The following is a 20472-nucleotide window of genomic DNA, read 5'->3' on the forward strand; positions in this document are numbered from 1 at the left end:
GTGAGATGAGGACCAAAATGGACAGGGGAGTGAGGTGATAAGAAATTGAAAAAGTGCAATTGTAGAGTCCTTTTGAGACCTTTTGCTAGTTCACCAAGAACATGTGGCTTCTCCCCACCTCACTAGTATTTTGCTCAGAGCTGTTTTCTTACAAGTGCAGAGAAAGAGATAAAGACCTTGTTATTAAAAATGTTGCTACCAAATAAACAAGTATATAAATATCACTCTATATAAATTTCGCTCTCTATAGGTACCTCAAGGGAGGCTGTAGCGAGGTGGGGGTTGGTTTGTTCTCCCACGTGCCTGGTGACAGGACGAGGGGGAATGGGCTTAAGTTGAGCCAGGGGAGTTTTAGGTTAGATGCTAGGAAGAACTTCTTTACTGAAAGGGTTGTGAGGCATTGGAACAGGCTGCCCAGGGAAGTGGTGGAGTCACCATTGTGGGAATAGAAATGTTGTTTTTGCAGAGTTACATTGTTTAGAAGGAGGGAATGTGGTACTGAGATATGCTTACACTGATAAGAAAGTTTAGCAGGAAACCTTGTAAAATGCAGACCACCAGACTCCTTAGGACAATTAGGTGAAAATCATGGTGTCAAGTCAAGTCAGATAAGTGAAGAAACATTACCACTTCAAACAGTAAAAATGTCAAAAGAAATTTGAAATTTAACAGGCCGGCGACTGAAAGCCATGCATTGTTTGTGAAGCATCAGATAGATTGTGAACCTGGATTACCCACTCAGTGGGGAAACAGGGGAGGGTCCTGCCATCAAAAGGTATATAAACTGTGTTTTGGAACTAGTAGATGCGCTCTGTCCTGCTTGTGGGGCGCCCGCCATAGCAATCGCGAATAAATTACTACTTCGCTGAGATCCTCGCCTGAGCCTAAGTTATTGGCTACGGAGTGTTTCTCACACCATCCCTGGAAGTCTTCAAAAGACGTTTAGATGTAGAGCTTAGGGATATGGTTTAGTGGGGACTGCTAGCGTTAGGTCAGAGGTTGGACTCGATGATCTTGAGGTCTCTTCCAACCTAGAAATTCTGTGATTCTGTGATTCTGTAATATCTTATCTATAAAAATGTAGTATTAGAGGAACTGAAAAGAGGGGGGCTGAAATAAAATAGTCTTTCACATTTCCTGGAGGTGACTGCATTTTTATGAGTGAATTACCTGATAACAAAATGCTTTGTAGATAGCTGAAGACTGCTCAGTATCTGTACTACATCATCTCTGTTCATGTGAAGAGGAGGAGGCCATGAAATGGCAAGAATTCATACTGAATTGCTCAGGAGGTGTTTGGGTAGTGCGTGAGAAAGACTGGGAACAAAGCTTTTGCATCACTTTGTAAATTATTCACAGATAAATGTTGCTTGCTATTAAGCTGCTCCTGCAAGGCAGGTAAATATTGTCTGCTGTTCCTTATCAGAGCTAACATGTTTGCTTGGAACTGTGTTCTGGACAGTGAGCTTTGAGAGGAGACTGACATTTTCATGCACTGATACTTAAAATCCACTTTAGGATTTTAAATCTAAATACTATAGTATTCTGAGTTTAGTGCTTGAGTCAAAAACATGGGAAGTACTAGCATCATTGGAAACTATCCTGAAATGAGAACTGAAATGCTATGAAGAGGGGAGACAAGGCTGGAACTTACTTGGGTGTTACCCAAGTCAGCAGTTACAGAATGAGGGCATATTGTGGTGTCATGGTAAGCAAGGTGTGAGAAACACTCCATAGCCAATAACTTAGGCTCAGGCAAGGATCTCAGTGAAGTAGTAATTTATTCAATTTATTCGCGATTGCAATGGCAGGTACCCCACAAGCAGGAGAGCGCCCCTACTAGTTCCAAAACAGAGTTTATATGCTTTTTGATGACAGGTCCCTCCCCTGTTTCCCCACTGAGTGGGTAATCCAGGTTCACAATCTATCTGATGCTTCACAAACAGTGCATGGCTTTCAGTCGCCGGCCTGTTAAATTTCAAATTTCTTTTGACATTTTTACTGTTTGAAGTGGTAATGTTTCTTCACTTATCTGTCTTGACTTAACACTGTGATTTTCACCTAATTGTCCTAAGGAGTCTGGTGGTCTGCATTTTACAAGGTCGCCTACTTAAGCTTTCTTATCAGTGTAAGCATATCTCAGTACCACATTCCTTTCCTCTGAACAACGTAAATCTGCAAAAACAACATTTCTATTTCCACATAGCCAAGCTCCTTATTAGTCATGGTGATGGGAAAGGCTGGCTAAGGACACCTGGCTTGAGGGATAAAAAAGGTGGATGTTCTATGTTGACTCCATCAGGTTTGTCTGTCCAGTTTTACACTTAATTTAGATAGAGTCTAGATGTGACACTCTTTGTGGAAGAGGCTTTGCAGCAAACTGGGCAGCCCAGGATTTGAGGACAGGCTGTCTGAGCAGCCTAGTCTGTCAGTGTGCTCTTCAGTGCTGCTGTGTGTGGAGTTACAGATCTCTGCCCTTCTCCACCTGCTCACTGCTGTGTGGCTTGCCAGAGGTAGGTACATCTGGTCTGGCTGCTAGAATTGTTCACTAGCCCAGTTCTATCAAAACGATCTAGATTAGCATAAAATACTGCTAATAGTAGTTTTCTGTTTGTTGAAATTTTTAAACCCATTTTGACAGAATCAGGTTAGACAGCAAGTATCTGATCAGTTATGCCAGCTGATGTCAGAGGCTGGTAAGCTCTTAATGTACCTCAGCTGAACCCAGAACAGCAAATGTGATAACCGCCCACAGCATCTAGTAGCTGTCTGTGTTTCTGGTGGCAGCTGGTTCTCTTTCAAGCAAACGTGGCATGGAGGTAAGCAGATGCGTTAGGCATTAGCAGACACCCTCCTTGAGGGGGACTGTCGGGGAGCTGTGTTTGGAGGGAGAAGAAAAACAATCTGGGAAAATTCAGGCTTGCTCTGGACTGGGTTTGCAGCTCTGTCTTCACAGCCTGCTTTGCAATAACTTGTCTTTGTGCAGAATTTGTCTCCTCTGCCTTCTTGGGGCAGAAAGGTTGTCTCTGGCCCTGTTCACAGAGAGTAGTATGGAGAAGGGAGAGGGTGTACTCAGTGGTACAGCGAAGTGCAGTGGATTTAAAGCTGAAAGGAATCTGTGTAAGATGTTAAAAGGCTGGGCTGAAGTGCTTATGTTCAGTGTGATAAATTAGTAGGGGTTTGTTCATTGTCCTTGAGAATTTAAAGAATCTACTGAGGAGATAAGGTTTCACAACTCACGGCATTGTAACATGGGGATAAAGCAAGACATCCTGTTTTGCCCCCACCTGAACACAAGCACAATGCATGATCACTGGAGGAAGAATAACGACCCCCAACAACAGACTGCACAGTCTCAGGACAAGTCTCGTCTCGACAAGTCGACAAGTCTCGACAAGCTGGAACTTCAATGCTATAAAACAGCGACACTGGAAAGGGGAAGTTGCATGCCGTGGTGGAGCGGAGACTCCCCAGCCGCCCAGCGCTGTTTTGCTTGTGTCTGCTTACTTGATTAATAAAATAATTTCAATAGACCAGTAAATTGTGTGGTCTAACTTATAACATTCAACTGTGCTTTTTTGCTCAAAAATGGGACTGGCAGAAAAAGGCAATCACGAGGGAGGGGCTGGATATAGAACAAGACATCCACATGGAAGAGCTGAATTCTTCTTTAAAGGTCAGTGGAATTAGCTTTTTACTTTTGAGGACTGCTGCATCATAGGTGAAAACTGGCTGCAATGTGTCAGAGTGAGAAGTGAAGGAAGTTGAGGTATTTGTGCAGTGGAATTCTGGTTCATTAAATGCTTGATAAACTTCTGAAAAAGAATATACCATCCTCCAGGATGTCTCTTATAGAACAATTTGATCATTAGAGTACCTACACTCCAGAGTTATGATCAAAACCAGACCTGAGTTATTAAATTCCTGCTTTTAGGCACTTTTTAAAGTGCCTTCAGTTACTAGATATCCAGCCTCAGGCACTCAAGGGTTGATTTTTCTGCAATAAGTTTTATAGCTCTGAAGGACCTGGTTCAAAAAGTTTAAAGATGAGAACCAAGGGGCAAGTTTTGTCAGACAATCTTCCACTGTTTTTTTAAAGATGAGTGTTCTTGAAGGGCACTTTGTAAGTAGGCAGAGTGCTCAACACAAATTTGCACTTACTTTGCAGTTCAAGACCATTATCTTCCAGGATGTCTGTCCCCAGGGCTGATGAATTACATCTTCTAAAATTTCAGCTTTTGGCACAACAGCTAGTGGACTAAGGCCTTATTTCCCAGTCTCCGGCCCTTGGGCTGATCTGCCAAGACCACCAGAGATTTGAACTGAACCTTTTCAGATTCAATGAACTTCTGAAGCTGAAATTCTTCCCTTCATTTTTATTTTATTCTTTTTTTTTTTTTTTTTTTTTTTTTTTTTCAGCATTTCTTACTATATTTTCTCTCCACTTACCCTTTGCTCAGGTAGGACTGGATCTGATGTTAAGAAGAAGGCCAAGTGTCGGGTCCTGCACCTGGGGTGCAATAACCCCAAGCAGAGCTATAGGCTGGGAGATGAGTGGTTGGAGAGCTGCCAGGCAGAGAAGGACCTGGGAGTATTGGTGGATAGTCAGCTGAATATGAGCCAGCATGTGCTCAGGTGGCCAAGAAGGCCAACAGCATCCTGGCTTGCATAAGAAGCAGTGTGGCCAGCAGGTCACGGGAAGTGATTGTCCCCCTGTACCCTCTGGTGAGGCCACACCTCGAATACTGTGTTCAGTTTTGGGCCCCTTGCTACAAGAAGGACATTGAGGTGCTTGAGTGAATCCAGAGAAATGCAACAAAGCTGGTGAGGGGTCTAGAGAACAAGTCTTATGGGGAGCAGTTGAGAGAGTTTGGTTTGTTCAGCCTGGAGAAAAGGAGGCTCAGGGGTGACCTTATTGCTCTCTACAGCTACCTTAAATGAGGCTGTAGCGAGGTGAGGTCTGTTCTCTCATGTGCCTGGTGAAAGGATGAGGGGGAAATGGGCTTAAGTTGCACCATGGGAGGTTTATGTTGGATATTAGGAAGAACTTCTTTACTGAGAGTGTTGTGAGGCATTGGAATGGGCTGCCCAGGGAAGTGGTGGAGTCATCATCCCTGGAGGTCTTTAAAAGATGTGTAGATGTAGAGCTTAGGGATATGGTTTAGTGGGGACTGTTAGTGTTAGGTCAGAGGTTGGACTCGATGATCTTGAGGTCTCTTCTAACCTAGACAATTCTGTGATTCTGTGATACTGTGAAGTTAGCGAACCTGAAATTCCTCATTAGAAGCCGATGGTAGATAAAGGAGGTTATGCTTTTAATCTATATATGAGGAGATCATTCCAACCATGACCTCCCTTCACCCACTTGATACAATGTTTATTTCAATCAAGGAGGTAATAAAACTGAGATAAGAAACCCCCACGGTTCGTGTCCTAAGTTTAGTATGACAAGACTTCTTAAGTACTAGCAAGGCAGAACCTGCAGCTGGAACCAAAGGTATAAATACCGGCAAAAACTTTTGTGAAGCATGTTTTGCTTGCCCTAAAGCACACTGTAGGAGCCCAAGCATGTACAGCCCTGGCATGCCAATTGAGACTCTACTAAATGGTAGGAAAAACCATAAAGGTGAGCGCGAAAGGGAACCAACTCACAAGGACTGCAGACAGGTTAAGCCGGTATAGTCTTTTCCTATTTGTTCGTTCAAATGCTGATTCAAATACAGGGCTGGCACAGCTATAGATAATGACAGAGGGGCCAGGCAGCAAACTATCAATAGTAGGTTTTTTCATTAGGAGCTGCCATTTTGTAGAAGTAAAAAGCTGGTTTAGAGAACATTGCAATAGCAGTCATTGTTGAGTAGTCCTGTTACGTTTAGTATTCTATTTGATCCCAACAAAATAAATATAATAAGTCTTGGGTAGCATTCAGATTAAAATTGTGCTGGAATATGTGCCTGAAAGTGCCAGCACCATGCATATGAAATGTCTTGATAGCTCCATGTGGAAGAAAACAAGCCATTCATTTTCTTCATTACAAAATGCTCTTTTTTTCCATGGGTCTGAAATGGAAGTAGGGTTTAAAGGGCTTATATTTTCTGCAAAATGGAAACTTGGTTTCTGATAGTTGAAGGATAGAGCCTGAGAGGGGAACATCTAGGGATGTCTGCGGCACCCAGAGAATGTGATCGTAAGTCCAGACAAACTAAGACTGCTCAGCACTTCTTTGACATAAAACATTTCAGATCTCTGGACACCTTGCAAAGGGCCAGGTTATATCCCTTATCAAAGAGGACAGGGGCAATGGTGTACCCACTACAAAGCACCTTTTGGGCATCTGGAATCCTCTCTATATCCTGCAGAGAGTGCTGCCTTGCATGTACAGCAAGTACAGTGGTAAGCACAGCAGTATTTGCATTCAGATCTCTGTGAGGACTTAGAGGAAAAAAAAAAAAAAAAAAAAAAAAAAAAAAAAACACATTTTTTATCCCTTTCAGTTTTATTGTCTGCAATTTCCAAGAAAGGAACAGCTACCACTGAAGTTGGGCAACACTGTACCTAATCCTCTCAGCCTCTCAAAAATTAACTTTTCTCTATAGTCTTGCTTCAGTGTTATAAATGGCTCAGGATTCAAATTAGGATTTGAATTACTAAAGCTAAATTTTCCACAGACTTCTCCTTCTTGTGCTAGTAAATAATCCAAAGCTAGGCAATTTTGATACAAAGCAGTTCTCATCATTTATAACTATTTCTATTACAGCTAATAACCTAATTATTCTATTAAGTATATATGCTGGGGTCCTATAGTCCCAGGATCTGTCTTCTGCCCACGTAGCTGGATCATAATAGGCAAACGCCTTCAGTCAAGGGGTTGGGCCTGCTTTCAGGGTCGATTCAGGCTTGTGTTACCATTTGGTCTGTCAGGGCGATCCAGCTCCTGTAAAACGAATCACAATTTTATATAGGTTTAAAAAGGTTCTTATGTTATTTTCTCAGGACAACCTGATCTTAGTGTGGGAGAAGTCCGGTCGAGGCCCTCTCACTCGGCAGTCAATACCCATAGGGGTTGCCTCCCTTGGTAGACCATACACACCGCAGTGGAGGATCCTGCCCCGGTCTTGCCTTCTCCCTTTCCTCCCTTCAGGCTTGTCCCCTTTATTTGGCATCCTTAGTTCATGCAGAGCCTCGTTGCCAGAATATTAGTTCTTCCTTAGCTTGAGTTTCAGTTTCCCAGGAGCGGACTCAACCCTCCAAGTTTCAGTAGTTACTGGTCCTTTTATTCTGGATGCGTGGGTCCCTTTCTGCGGTTCTCACAGTTGTTTCGGTAGTCAGTAAAACAAGGTACAGTCCCTCACATCAGTGGTTCAGTGATTCTTTCCTCTCGTGGCTGCTTGTTGAAACACTATTTTTTATCTTCTGACAAGGCCCTTTCCAGGTTCCTGTAGCAGGATTCATCTGATAGCCACGGCTACATTCACATTTGTAGCCACCTTTCAGGTTGATATAGATTTGACTACAGATACCAGGGTTTTGGCATTCATCAATACCTCCACAGTTTCTCTTGTCTACAAATTCAAACTCAGCTGGACAGTCACATTCATTTATGCATTCCTTCAGGGGCTCATCACCCCAGTCCTTGCAGTCTCTCTGCTGGTTACACACTTTATTGATATCTATGCATTCTCCACTTCTGCACTTGAATTTGCCAGGTCCAGAGCACTGAATAACATTGTTATAGTTTGCTTCATCAGTGCCATCCAGACAGTCTCTCACACCACTGCACTGCCTACTCCTATGGACACCGTTCCCATCTTCACATCTGAACTGATCTGGTCCACAGGTCCAAGAAGGGCAGTTAATTTCATCACTTCCATCCTTGCAATCAGGATCTCCATCACATCACCGCTTCTTGTAGATACATTCACCTGAGCACTGCACCTCACCCACAGAACACTTCACTGGAGGTGCAGGCTGGCGGCCACACTGCTCCAAAGATTCATCCGACTGGTCGGAGCAGTCACCTTGACCATTGCAGACAAAGCTTTTGGAAATACATTGTCCACTACTGCATGTGAACTCTGCTGCACTACAAGTCACATTGCCACAATTCTCTTCATCTTCTCCACTGTCACAGTCTTTTTCACCATCACATTTCCATGACACTGTTCTCATATGACACAGCTCAGCACTTTCGTCAGACCCATCTTCACAATCCGGATCCCCATCACACTGCCATCTGTTTGGCACACACTGACCACTGTTGCACACAAAGTCAGATTCAGCACACATCTTCTTCACACATCTTCTTCACACAAGCACTCTCATCACTGCCATCTGAGCAGTCTTCACATTTTGCTCTAGCACCGTTGGCAGCAGTGCACAGTCAGGCGAGGGCGAGCAGCAGGCAGAGTGCCCTGCACCGTCACCTGTGTCACTTATACTACTCCTATTACCCATGCTGTTAGTGTCAGTGGCATCCTCCTTGTACCGTTTCTGTCTTTGTCTCCCCCCTTTTCTTTTTGCCACTGGCCATTCACCACGAATGGATAAGACACATGATTATTAGTTAGGAAAGAGAGTGTAATGTCTGCTATACGGCTGCAGGCAGTGCCAGCTGCAACCTTAGGTTTGTGAAAGAGCCTGCCGGTGGTCATTTGGCAGTGTAATCTGCGTCTTTGCACTCCTGCCCTGCAGTAGAGCTAAGTCGTCATTAGTAATAGTTATAACACCGATCTGGGGACTAATAGTCTTTTTTGCATTGCAAGATAAACCTTTTATAAAAAGAATGCTAGAGTGAAGCAGCACAGCCGCTGCTGCCTCCATGGTTATGTCAGACAAGCTGCAGGGTCCTGATGTCCGCCCCTCTGCTCTGTGCCGACTCGCCACACAGTGAGGGTCAGCTGCCGTTGTCCACTGACGCATCTGGTCTCCTGTAGCAACTCGATCTCTCGGTGCCGCTCCGGGCTCCCAGCCTGTTCAGGTCTCAGCGAGTCCAGGTCTCGGCCTGTGTGGGCCTCAGCCTGTTCGGGTCTCATATGTTACAGGAAGCATAGCCGAAAGCACCACTAGAGTCAGATCATGCTCCTGCCCTTTTCTTGTCACAGTCAAAACATTTAAGAGCAAAAATAGGATACACAAGATACACAAGATACACTGGGCCCATATATTAGGCACTACCACTCATAACTTGGATAAAACAGCACTTCTTTTCAGTCTGTCAAGCACTTCATTCATCTCCACCCACTCCCCTTGCGGAGAGTACAGAACCACGGATCGGAACTCTGCACTCGCTTTGCAGCGACGCTGCATCTCACTCACACAGCACAATCGCACACAGAGGCCTCTAGCACATCTCATTCATACCACAAGAATATAATTTACAATGATAACCAACCAAACAAGTATTGTCTCTGACTGTGTTCTTCGTGAAGTGACTTGTAACAATTTGTTTCAAACCCTTACATTTACACAAATACTTTCAACACAAAATACATACATAAAAACACATACAATTATTAACACTGCAGTTAGTATCCCTCCAGCAGCTGAAAACATACCATTTGTCTGCAGTTTCAGGAGATCTTTGCTCCTGCGGTGAGCAGCTGAGAGTGGAGTCCCCTCCGAGCAAAAACGCTCAGGGTGCACCTAGGGGCGTCCACGCCACAGCCGATCCCACAGCCGAGCAGAGTGTCTCCTGCCTGGCTCACCAAAATGACTCACAGAAAGCTGACTCCACAATCAGTAAGATTGTAAAGTAGGTATGTTTACTCAGTTCCGTGCAGCACGGGGCAGGTAGTCCCACCAAAGTCGTGCATGCCTAACGTGGCAAATTGCTCTAGTAAAGAGTTACATATACATGAACATTCCTATACATATACATATTCCTAACCTGTCCCTTTGTGAACAGTCCTCCTTATCTCAGACCCATTGATTAAAGTCCGAACCGTGAGGTTGTTTTTGATCTGGTTCTCGGGGTCCTGTTATCTGGTGGTATAAGTGCAGCACAGGCACAAATGTAGCACATATTCATTCTTAATCAATTGCTCTCTAATTTCTAATTCCAATGTTTCAGCTTGCTCTTTTCTGGATCCACGGGTATTCTACTATTAATGTTCAAAGCCTGACAGACCCCGTCCTCCGTGGATCAAAATACATGGGGTCTTAAGGGTTCTTTTGGTCATTCTATCATATAATACTGGATCATTTTCAATTTACTCTTTAATTTTCTGGGGCCCCTATTGTTCCAATTTCTAATCATTATTCATAATGGACTTTTTGGTCATATATCTGGTAATTTGCTCCCTTTCTGGTCCTTGGTCTTTGATTTTATCTGACCCATCCGGGAATTTTACTAGTGGCAATTCCCAGAGCCCTTGGTTGCCCCTAGTGAGAGTGTCTTGCAGGGGGTTTAGGACCTATCACCCACCCACGTATCCCTCTCTTCACCAGCCCAGCCCCCCCGACAGGAGATTAGAACCAGTGAGAAAACAAAAAGACCTCCACGTGGACTTTAGAAGTCTCAGTTACACTCTCACACACAAACACTGGCAACCGCACCTTTACCCAACCAGACGGTATCTTACAAATCAGTCGTCTTCATCCAGAATCCAACCGGACGGTATCCACAAGCGTCTCCGCTGTCTTCATCTGGGATCGAACCAGACGGTATCCAAATGACTGTCGTCTTCGTCCGGTTCAATTCCGGACACCGGAATCCAACCAAACAGTATCCAAACAACCCTGTCGTCTTCGTCCGGATCTTCTCGCGCAGAATTACGGGCAAAAAACAGCCAGCAAGGGAGCTCAAAAAAAAAAAACAAATTCTTTGCTTACCTTTATTCAGGTTCAGGATGGCATTAGTCCCGATCCGACTCAAACAGGAGCCACCAAATGGTGGGGCGCCTCTCCTAGATTAAATCAGAATTCAGGAACTATAGCCATCCCGGACAAGCCCCCAAATTGTTATAAATGGCTCAGGATTCAAATTAGGATTAAATAAAAAAATAGGATTTATTAAAAGAATATAAAGGAATAGAGGTAAGCAAACAGCGCTGGGTGCACTGGGAGTCTCCGCTCCACCAGGATGCACACCAGTTACATCAAGTAGCTGATTTTTATGCTCCTAGACTAATACATATTCATTACTACTTCTAAAAAAAATAGATTATTATAATTAGCTTCCAGGGTCCAGTCCCTCCTACTGGAGCATGCACATCAGTCTCCTCTGGGGGTCTCTAGGGGTCTTTCATGCTGAAGGCTCGTAGTCTTCCTCTCCCCTTTGTACTCACTCAGCACCATACCAAGTTTATAGAACATTTTCTGCAGGTCTTGTCTCCCAGACGTCCTTCAGCTTCTTTTTCCTTCCTCTTAATCTCTCGGCCTCCTAGCCAGATACCAAAGATCCGCATAGTATCCCATAACAGTCACTAGTTGTTATCAGTTGTTCTGAAACTCCCAGACATCAAACACAAACAGCTTTCTTATTTGACGCTTTACGAGTAATTAAAACATTCTTCCCCAGCCATTCACAGACACATCTATAGCAGTGTTAAGTTAATCTCAAAGAAGACAGGAAAAAAGGCTGTAACTGTTAGAAATAGAAGTCTGGAATAACAAAAGCAAACAGGTTCACAAATTTAAGGAGTGTTTTCTGAAGACGTGATAAATTGACTAGAATGAGGGGGAGACTGGGACACACTGCATCTGTGGTTCAAGAATTAAATTGCCAGTGCAGAGCCCAGAGGCAGACAGGATTCAGAGTTGTTCTTTATGGACACGAATTGTTAAAACATTCCTCATATTCAGTAAGCCCCATGATTTCTCGTACCTGATATTCCAGGTGCAGCTCTCCCTTGGGCTGTGTGTTCATGAACACCCATTTTGCTATGGGTAAAGCAGATTGCTTTGAGGTGGCTCACAGTCCAACACATGATTTGATTTTTTTTTTCCAGTCCACCTGGGCAGGAATAAATGGCTGGGTCATCAGCCCCTTGTTGCTCTACATTCAAGCAGGGTGGTATTTGTACTGTTTTCTCTTACAGTCAGGCTTTTGGCAGCAGAAAATGTCATTTGTTGTTACTAGGGCTGTTCTGCCTGTAAAGCTTATGTCAGAGGCTTTCCATGCCCTCACTAATTATGCTCTGTATCCTACCAGAATGGGAGAGCTCCTTTGGATGCCATCTGCTGATCAGCTTATGCCTTGGAGCAGAAAAAATGGGTGTCTTAGTAATGATGATCCTAACTCCTGTACATGCTCTGCTTGTTTTCTGTAAATGGCTGATCCTGAGTCTCCATAAATATGTTGATTGTTTCCTTCTCTTCCACCCCAGGGCAAGGAATTGTTTGCTGCCTCTGGAGGTTTCCCAGGATTTCCTGGCTGTTGAATCAGGGTCAAGTTTCAGATCACAAGGTTTCAATGTCTGTTGTTTCTGGTTAACTGTATGTTTGTCTTTCTCTTGGTGAACATGGTCTTAAAGGGACAGGCTGGAAAGTGTATGATCTCCTTTGTTAAATAAAATTGTGTTTGTAACAGAAGCTGCAGGCTGTGCTGTGTGCCTGTTCCCTAGCTCCATTCTAACTCTTTCCACTCACAGTGCAAGGTGGGGGAAGGTGTGTGTGTGGGGGGGGGGGGGGGGGTAGTGCACTCATCTGGCCCTTCTTTCTATTACTTGGGTAAGGAGAGTGGTGCGTAGCATGCAACACACTGTGGTGACTGCAGCACAGAGAGATCTTAAAGCATCTCTAGGAATTGTGGGTAAGAGCCAGGCTGGACCAAAGATTGTTCATGCTGGCTGCAATCACAGGTAAACTCCAGGTCAGGAATTAAAACACTCAACAACCATGTTCTGCTCTCCATTGCTGCTACCTTGGCTCCACAAAGAAGCATCCTTTGGAGTCAGTTCCACTGTCTGTTTCTCCTTTCCTCTTTCCTTCTCTCAAGCTCAGAAATCACAAGAAGCACACGTGTGTCCTTCTCAAAATATCTTCCTATAGCCATGTGTTACTTTCTCATTAAACTTGCTGCAAACACATATGGTTCCTTCCTATCATTTAGCCTCAACATGTACCTTCCTGTGATGCTCTTAGTAAAGATACATGCTATTACCAGCCAGAGTACTTATTACAACAGAGGACAAGAGATGACCACAAAAAGAAAATAAATCTCGTTCACCAAGGAAATTGTCTTCTGTCCTGTATTACGCCTTTAAAATGGAGCTTCAATACAATACTCTGAGAGGTAAACTGTGTTTTGTCACAGTAACATTTATGCTTCATGGATAAGGCAACAGGTACTGCCAAAATAACACACACACACAGGCTATGACAGAGTCTAGAGTTCCAGAGCTGCAGTGTAAACCTCTCAAGACTGTAAAAGCCAGCATTCAGCTTTGGCTTTTCCTTTTAGAACAGTAAGAGGGTGCTCAAGGATTGATGATGGCCAAAGGTATTGGGCGATAGAGAGGCACCAGCACTCTGGACAAGATGTTTATAGTATACTTTGACCTTGTCACCAGCACTCTGCCTGCTCATCCATCTCCTCTGTCTCCTTTGCTGTTTACATGCCAAAAGCACTCAGAAACTTCCAACCGCCACTTTGATTTTTTTGATTGATCCGTCACAGGGATCAATCTGCAGAAGAGTCCCCTTCCCTCATTTCTGCCTAGCAGTCCTCTGTTGTCCTGAATCCATCCTGAGGTCCAGCAGAGACAGCACAAAGATAGAGAGGGCTCATATCTCACTGGCAAATGGAGATACTAATTGGTATTTAAGCTCATTGAAATGATACAGTTGCTGACTTCCTAATGAGGTGCATGGACACTTGCTTCCTTGCCTTCTGGAAGGTCTTGAGCTATCCAGCTGTAAAATCACACCATTGTTCCAATCAGCAAAGCTGCAATGTGCCATTTGAAGAGGTTTTTATAGCTCCCTGTGAACCTGGTATAGCCTTCCTGGTGGTAACTCAGGCTCTTGGATTTTTAGGTGGATAGAAATGGCAAAAACAAAAATAATCTTAAGAGCGTAATTTCAGAGATCCAGTAGGCTTTTGAAGTACCTTTTTCTGGAATGCTGTCATTACCACACAGAGCATCCACAGCACCATGTGGGAGCAAGGCACAGGCAGCAGCAGGAGTGCAAGCCTTATGCAGTCTGGAGCTGGTAGAATTAGTCTGTTGCTGAGCTCCAGAGCTTGGCTGCAGCAGCTTCCTTGGTCTCTGCTGGGGCCTGCATGAGGACAAGAGAAATTTCTGCACAGCAGCCACAGGGACAGCTCATATAACTTGTTTCAGTTGCCTTTCAGGGGTAACACAGCCATACACTGCAGGTAACTGCTCTCGTTAGCTCTCAGGTGTTCAGCTTCCTGTGCTTTCTGTCAGACCATCCACACCTCCTTTTCTGGCCTGTTAAATGAAATTAAATACTGCCATTCCTTTCAGTGAATATAAAAGCAGGTAAAACTGTAGAAAAGGTGCTGTCTGGAATAAGCAGAGAAAGCTGGACAATCCTAGGGAGCAGCCAGTTGTTTCTGGAGCCCCATTCTCCCAGACATGGATGAGGCAGCTCAGCCTCAAATGCTGTTGTTTTCCTTGTGAGCCTGCCCCAGAGACAGAAATAATTATCAGCTGTTTTCAAAGCAAGAACTGAGAGTTTCCTCTGATGTCAGCAGGCCCATACTTCCCCCTTGAATTTCCACTGTATGCTAAAGAGTAATTACAATCCCTGTTGAAAGAAAAGTATGGAATACAAGGCTCAGAGGTTAGCTTGTCACATCCATCCTTCAAAGACTGATCTCCCCTATATTGAGAAAGAGCACAATAGCCCTGGCCTATGTCCACATTCATTTACCTGCAGAAGAATCTTTATTCTCCATAATGACCCACTTGACTGTGTTTCTCAGACATTACTTAAGTGTTTGGGGGTTGCTCTCTAAGGAGGCTTTCACAATAGATGAGGATTCCGAGGCTGTTAAAAAGATTCAGCTTGCTTCCACAAGACAAACTAGTAAAGTTGTTCAAAGGACTTGTTAAAAAAAAATAAATAAATAAAAATTGCTTCTAAGACAGAGAAAAAATGAAGCCTGAAATAGCAATCTGTTGGAATCTCCAAGGATAGTTTCAGTTATCTTTGAAGCTTACTGTGCCTAGCTTATACGTAAGAATACACTATCAGAGGAAAGTTCAGGAGAGGATTTTTCTTTGGTAAGTAAAATCCTTAATTCTATTTAATTTCATGCAGTTTCCTTTCTAATTCCAAGCCAAAGCAACCAGCAACTCTAATCCTCCACACTGGGAACACAATGAGGAGCTATATATACAGTTGCAGGCACTACCCCCATCTAGTACAAATTTAAATGGGATTTATTTAACCATATTGTTACTACGCAACTACGACATCATCGACATAAGTTACTACGCAACTACGACATAATCGGCATAAGCGAAACCTGGTGGGATGAGTCCTGTGACTGGGGTGTTGCGATAGATGGTTACAGGCTCTTCAGGAGGGACAGGCAGGGTAGGCGAGGTGGTGGGGTGGCGATGTATGTGAAGCAGGGGCTGGACTGTGTGGAACTTCAGGTCGGCAATGGCAAAGTTGAGAGCCTCTGGGTAAGGATCAAGGGACGAACGAATAAAGGGGATGTCGTTGTGGGAGTCTATTACAGACCGCCTGGCCAGGACGATAGTGCCGATAAATTATTCTTTACAGAACTAAGAGAGGCCTCGAGATTAACTTCCCTTGTCCTTATGGGGGACTTCAACTTGCCAGACGTTAACTGGGAGTGCCACACAGCTGACACGAGCAAGTCCAGGAGGTTCATGAAGCACCTAGATGATAACTTCTTGGTGCAGGTGCTAACGGAGCCAACTAGGAAAGGTGCCCTCCTAGACCTGTTGCTAGAAAACAGAGAGGGTCTGGTGGGAGATGTGGTGATTGGTGGCCGCCTTGGTCATAGCGACCATGAAGTGGTTGAGTTCAAAATTTACAGTGACAGAAGGAAAAGTGCCACCAAAACCTCATCCCTAGATATGGGGAAAGCGGACTTCAGGCTGCTCAGGGAACTAGTCAGCAAGGTCCCCTGGGAAACTGCTCTTGAAGGCCTCGATGTCCACCAGTGCCGGTCATTCTTTAAGCGATGCCTCCTAGAAGCACAAGATCAGGCAATTCCTAAATATCACAAGTCAGGCAGGTGGGGCAGGAGGCCGGCGTGGCTGACCGGGAACATTCTAATGGAGATTAGGCGGAAACAGAGAGTGTTTCGCTACTGGAAGGAGGGCCAGGCGTCATGGAAAGAATACAGGGATGCTGTTTGTGTTTGTAGGGAGAAAGTTTGTGTGGCCAAAGCACACCTAGAGTTGAAGCTGGCTGTGTCTGTGAGAGAAAATAAAAAGGGTTTTTTTAGATATGTGAATGGAAAAAGGAGAACTAAAGAATACATAGGGCCGCTCCTTGATAGGGAAGGTCTCCTCACGGACAATGACATAGGCAAAGCAGAGACGCTTAACGCCTTCTTTGCCTCTGTCTTCAATGCCAATGATGGGCTTCGGGACCCAGGGTGCCCTGAGCTGGACGACCGGGACGGTGGGGATGACAAACTCCCAACTGACCCCGAACGTGTGCGGGATTTGCTACTCCACCTGGATCCCTACAAGTCCATGGGTCTGGATGGGATTCATCCTCGGATGCTGAAAGAGCTGGCGGACGTCATCGCGGAACCTCTCTCAATTATTTTTCAACGATCCTGGGAATTTGGAGAGGTCCCGGTAGACTGGAAGCTGGCAAATGTTGTGCCGATTTTCAAGAAGGGTCAGAAAGAAGACCCTAGCAATTACAGGCCTGTCAGTCTCACGTCAGTGCCTGGTAAAATCATGGAGAAGATGGTTCTTGAACTTATTGAGGCGCACCTGGGGGACAAAGCAGTCATTGGTCCCAGCCAGCATAGGTTTGTGAAGGGTCGGTCCTGCCTAACTAACCTGATTTCCTTTTATGATAAGATCACCCGTATGGTGAACCAAGGGAAACCAGCTGATGTGATTTTTTTGGACTTCAGCAAGGCTTTTGACATGGTTTCCCATAGGATGCTACTGGACAATATGTCCACCATACAGCTAAATAAAAACATCATACAATGGGTGAGCAATTGGCTAACGGGCAGGGCCCAAAGGGTTATGGTAAATGGGGCTGCGTCAGGCTGGCGGGCGGTCACCAGTGGGGTCCCTCAAGTCTCCATTTTAGGGCCGGTACTTTTCAATATTTTTATAAACGGTCTGGATGTAGGAATAGAAGGTATTTTGAGCAAGTTTGCTGATGACACCAAACTTGGAGGAGTTGTGGACTCAAATGAGGGTGGAAAGGCCTTGCAGAGGGATCTGGACAGGTTGGAGAGCTGGGCGATCACCAACCGCATGAAGTTCAATAAGAGCAAGTGCCGGGTCCTGCACCTGGGACAGGGAAACCCTGGCTGCATGTACAGACTGGGTGATGAGACGCTGGAGAGCAGCCTAGAAGAGAGGGATCTGCGGGTCGTGGTAGACAGCAAGTTGAATATGAGCCAGCAGTGTGCCCTGGCAGCCAGGAGGGCCAACCGTGTCCTGGGGTGCATCAAGCACGGCATCGCTAGTAGGTCAAGGGAGGTGATTGTCCCGCTCTACTCTGCGCTGGTGCGGCCTCACCTCGAGTACTGTGTGCAGTTCTGGGCACCACAGTATAAAAAGGACATGAAACTGTTGGAGAGTGTCCAGAGGAGGGCTACAAAGATGGTGAAAGGCCTGGAGGGGAAGATGTACGAGGAACGGCTGAGGTCACTGGGCCTGTTCAGCCTGGAGAAGAGGAGGCTGAGGGGAGACCTCATCACAGTCTACAACTTCCTCGTAAGGGGGTGTCGAGAGGCAGGAGACCTTTTCTCCATTAACACTAGTGACAGGACCCGCGGGAACGGGGTTAAGCTGAGGCAGGGGAAATTTAGGCTGGACGTCAGGAGGGGGTTCTTCACAGAGAGGGTGGTTGCACACTGGAACAGGCTCCCCAGGGAAGTGGTCACTGCACCGAGCCTGTCTGAATTTAAGAAGAGATTGGACTGTGCACTTAGGCACATGGTCTGAACTTTTGGGTAGACCTGTGCGGTGTCAAGAGTTGGACTTGATGATCCTTAAGGGTCCCTTCCAACTCAGGATATTCTATGATTCTATGATTCTATGATATTGTTAGGAATGTTTTAACAATTCGTGTCCATAAAGAACAGTCCTGTCTACCCCTGGGCCCTGCACTAGCCATTTAATTCCTGAACCACAGATGCAGTGTGTCCCAGTCTCCCCCTCATTCTAGTCAATTTATCAAGTCTTCAGAAAATACTCCTCAAATTTATGAACCTGTTTGCTTTTGTTATTCCAGACTTCTATTTCTAACAGTTACAGCCTTTTTTTTGTCTTCTTCGAGATTAACTTAACACTGCTATAGGTGTGACTGTCCCTGTGAATGGCTGGGGAAGAATGTTTTAATTACTGGTGAAGTGCCAATAAGAAAGTTATTTGTGTTTGTATGAAGTCTTTGATGTCTGGGGGTTTCAGAACAACTGATAACAACTAGTGACTGTTATGGGATACTATGCGGATCTTTGGTATCTGGCTAGGAGGCCGAGAGATTAAGAGGAAGGAAAAAGAAGCTGAAGGACGTCTGGGAGACAAGACCTGCAGAAAATGTTCTATAAACTTGATATGGTGCCGAGTGAGTACAAAGGGGAAGGACGAGAAAAAAACTTGGAGAGGAAGACTACGAGCCTTCAGCATGAAAGACCCCTAGAGACCCCCAGAGGAACCACCGGAGACTGATGTGCATGCTCCAGTAGGAGGGACTGGACCCCGGAAGCTAATTATAATAACCTGTTTTTTTTTTAGAAGTAGTAATGAATATGTATTAGTCTAGGAGCATAAAAATCAGCTACTTGATGTAACTGGTATGCGTCCTGGTGGAGCGGAGACTCCCGGTGCACCCAGAGCTGTTTGCTTACCTCTATTCCTTTATATTCTTTTAATAAATCCTATTTTTTATTTAATCCTAATTTGAATCCTGAGCCATTTCTAACAATATTATATCCTTGTATCAAATACTCATGGCTCAAAATCATAATCACATTACCCAGTTCAAAATTAATTGTGTATCAGCTGAATTGTGGTAGCTGTGAATGGTTTTCACCTGCAGCAGCCACCAGGTCATGCAATACAATTTAATCCCTTTTCATTACAAATGAAGCTAAATTACTCCATCTTGCTTTTCTGTGGCTTGAGAGAAGTCACCAAGGCCCGCTAGCGGGTGTATGGTCTCTTGCTTAGCAGCTAGGGCTTCCCTTAAGAATTGAAGTGTCCTTGATTTGCTTTATCTTAATCTGCTTTGGATAAACTCCCTCACTTCAAAAAGTTTGTTTTAAATAATTGTCATGAGTGTTTTGTTGAAGACAAGCCCACAGTGTATTAAATTTGCTTTGCTTTACTCTCTACGATATTTTATTTTATTTTGTTTTATTTTGGTAATGGATCAACAAAGAGCAATCTGTTGAAAGTGGGTGACAAAACCAATAAAAATTTATTTCAAAACTCCTTCTCATTTGTTTCCCCAGCTTCAATCCTGAGAGCAGCTAGGCTTTAGGAGTTGTTTACATTTAGCTTCAATAACATAAAATAATGTACTATTAACTGCTAAACTAATGATCCTAGACCTAACATTTTTATCAGGACCTTGCCCCATTGAGCTGACATTCTTCAGATCATTTTCTCTCTCATTAAAGTAATTAAAGTCAACATTGTTGGAAAGGCCTTCAGGTAATGAAGGACAGAGCTGATACTAATAAGCAAAGCAACATCCCCATTTATGTTCCCTTTGATCTGCAGTTTAATTGTTGGTAATCCAGGCCCTCAGTCTATTGAGATGGCTTTTCCTGTATGTGTGTGCAACCTGCTTAGAGGGAGGGCAACGGACAGTCCTCACAGTGCTCTGCCCTGGGGAGCCAGTGCTGGCTGGCAACATGACACAGATGCCCTCAGTGTCTTGTTTTCCTCTGGGCCCCTCTTGTTCCTGTACTGCAGCAGTCAAGAGCTTCTGAGTAATTGTTCTTTGCTGTAAAAAGTGATTTTATGGTGAAGCAGACAGAAATTAAGAGGGAATAGGGATTTTTTTCAGCACTTATTTCTGCTGGGAGGGAATTCTATGAGGAAATTAAACTGCTGAGCAACGGCTGTATAGTATGTGGGTGATCTGAAGAGCTTTGTGTCCTGATCTAATTCTTCTGGACGATCTCACTTACCTTGACCACACTTACTCATTTGTGAAGTCCATTTTACAGGAGCTTGATATTAGAGTACAGCTCCATTCAGATAAGGACATGATACAAATATGTAATAAGGCTGCTTCATTTTTTCTATGAGTATTTCCCCACCCCCCCAAAACTGACTCTCTAAAAAGGCAAAAAAATAGCACTGCACTTTA

The 20472-nt window shown here is 44.5% G+C and overlaps 1 protein-coding gene and 1 long non-coding RNA gene across 6 annotated transcripts in view; one reads left to right on the top strand and one right to left on the bottom strand.

Annotated features, from left to right (window-relative positions):
* The window catches only part of ASIC2 (acid sensing ion channel subunit 2), a 577174-nt gene that overhangs the window by 165239 nt on the left and 391463 nt on the right, over positions 1 to 20472 (top strand). The gene's annotated exons all lie outside the window — the stretch shown is intronic.
* Positions 6478 to 20472, bottom strand: part of LOC311422766 — a 65438-nt gene continuing 51443 nt past the window's right edge. The window contains exon 2 of the long non-coding RNA XR_014685497.1: positions 6478 to 11472. This is a non-coding gene — a long non-coding RNA (uncharacterized lncRNA). The remainder of the gene's footprint in view (positions 11473 to 20472) is intronic.

Source organism: Aythya ferina (assembly GCF_964211825.1).
Source record: "Aythya ferina genome assembly, chromosome: 23".
Taxonomy (NCBI): Eukaryota; Metazoa; Chordata; class Aves; order Anseriformes; family Anatidae; genus Aythya; species Aythya ferina.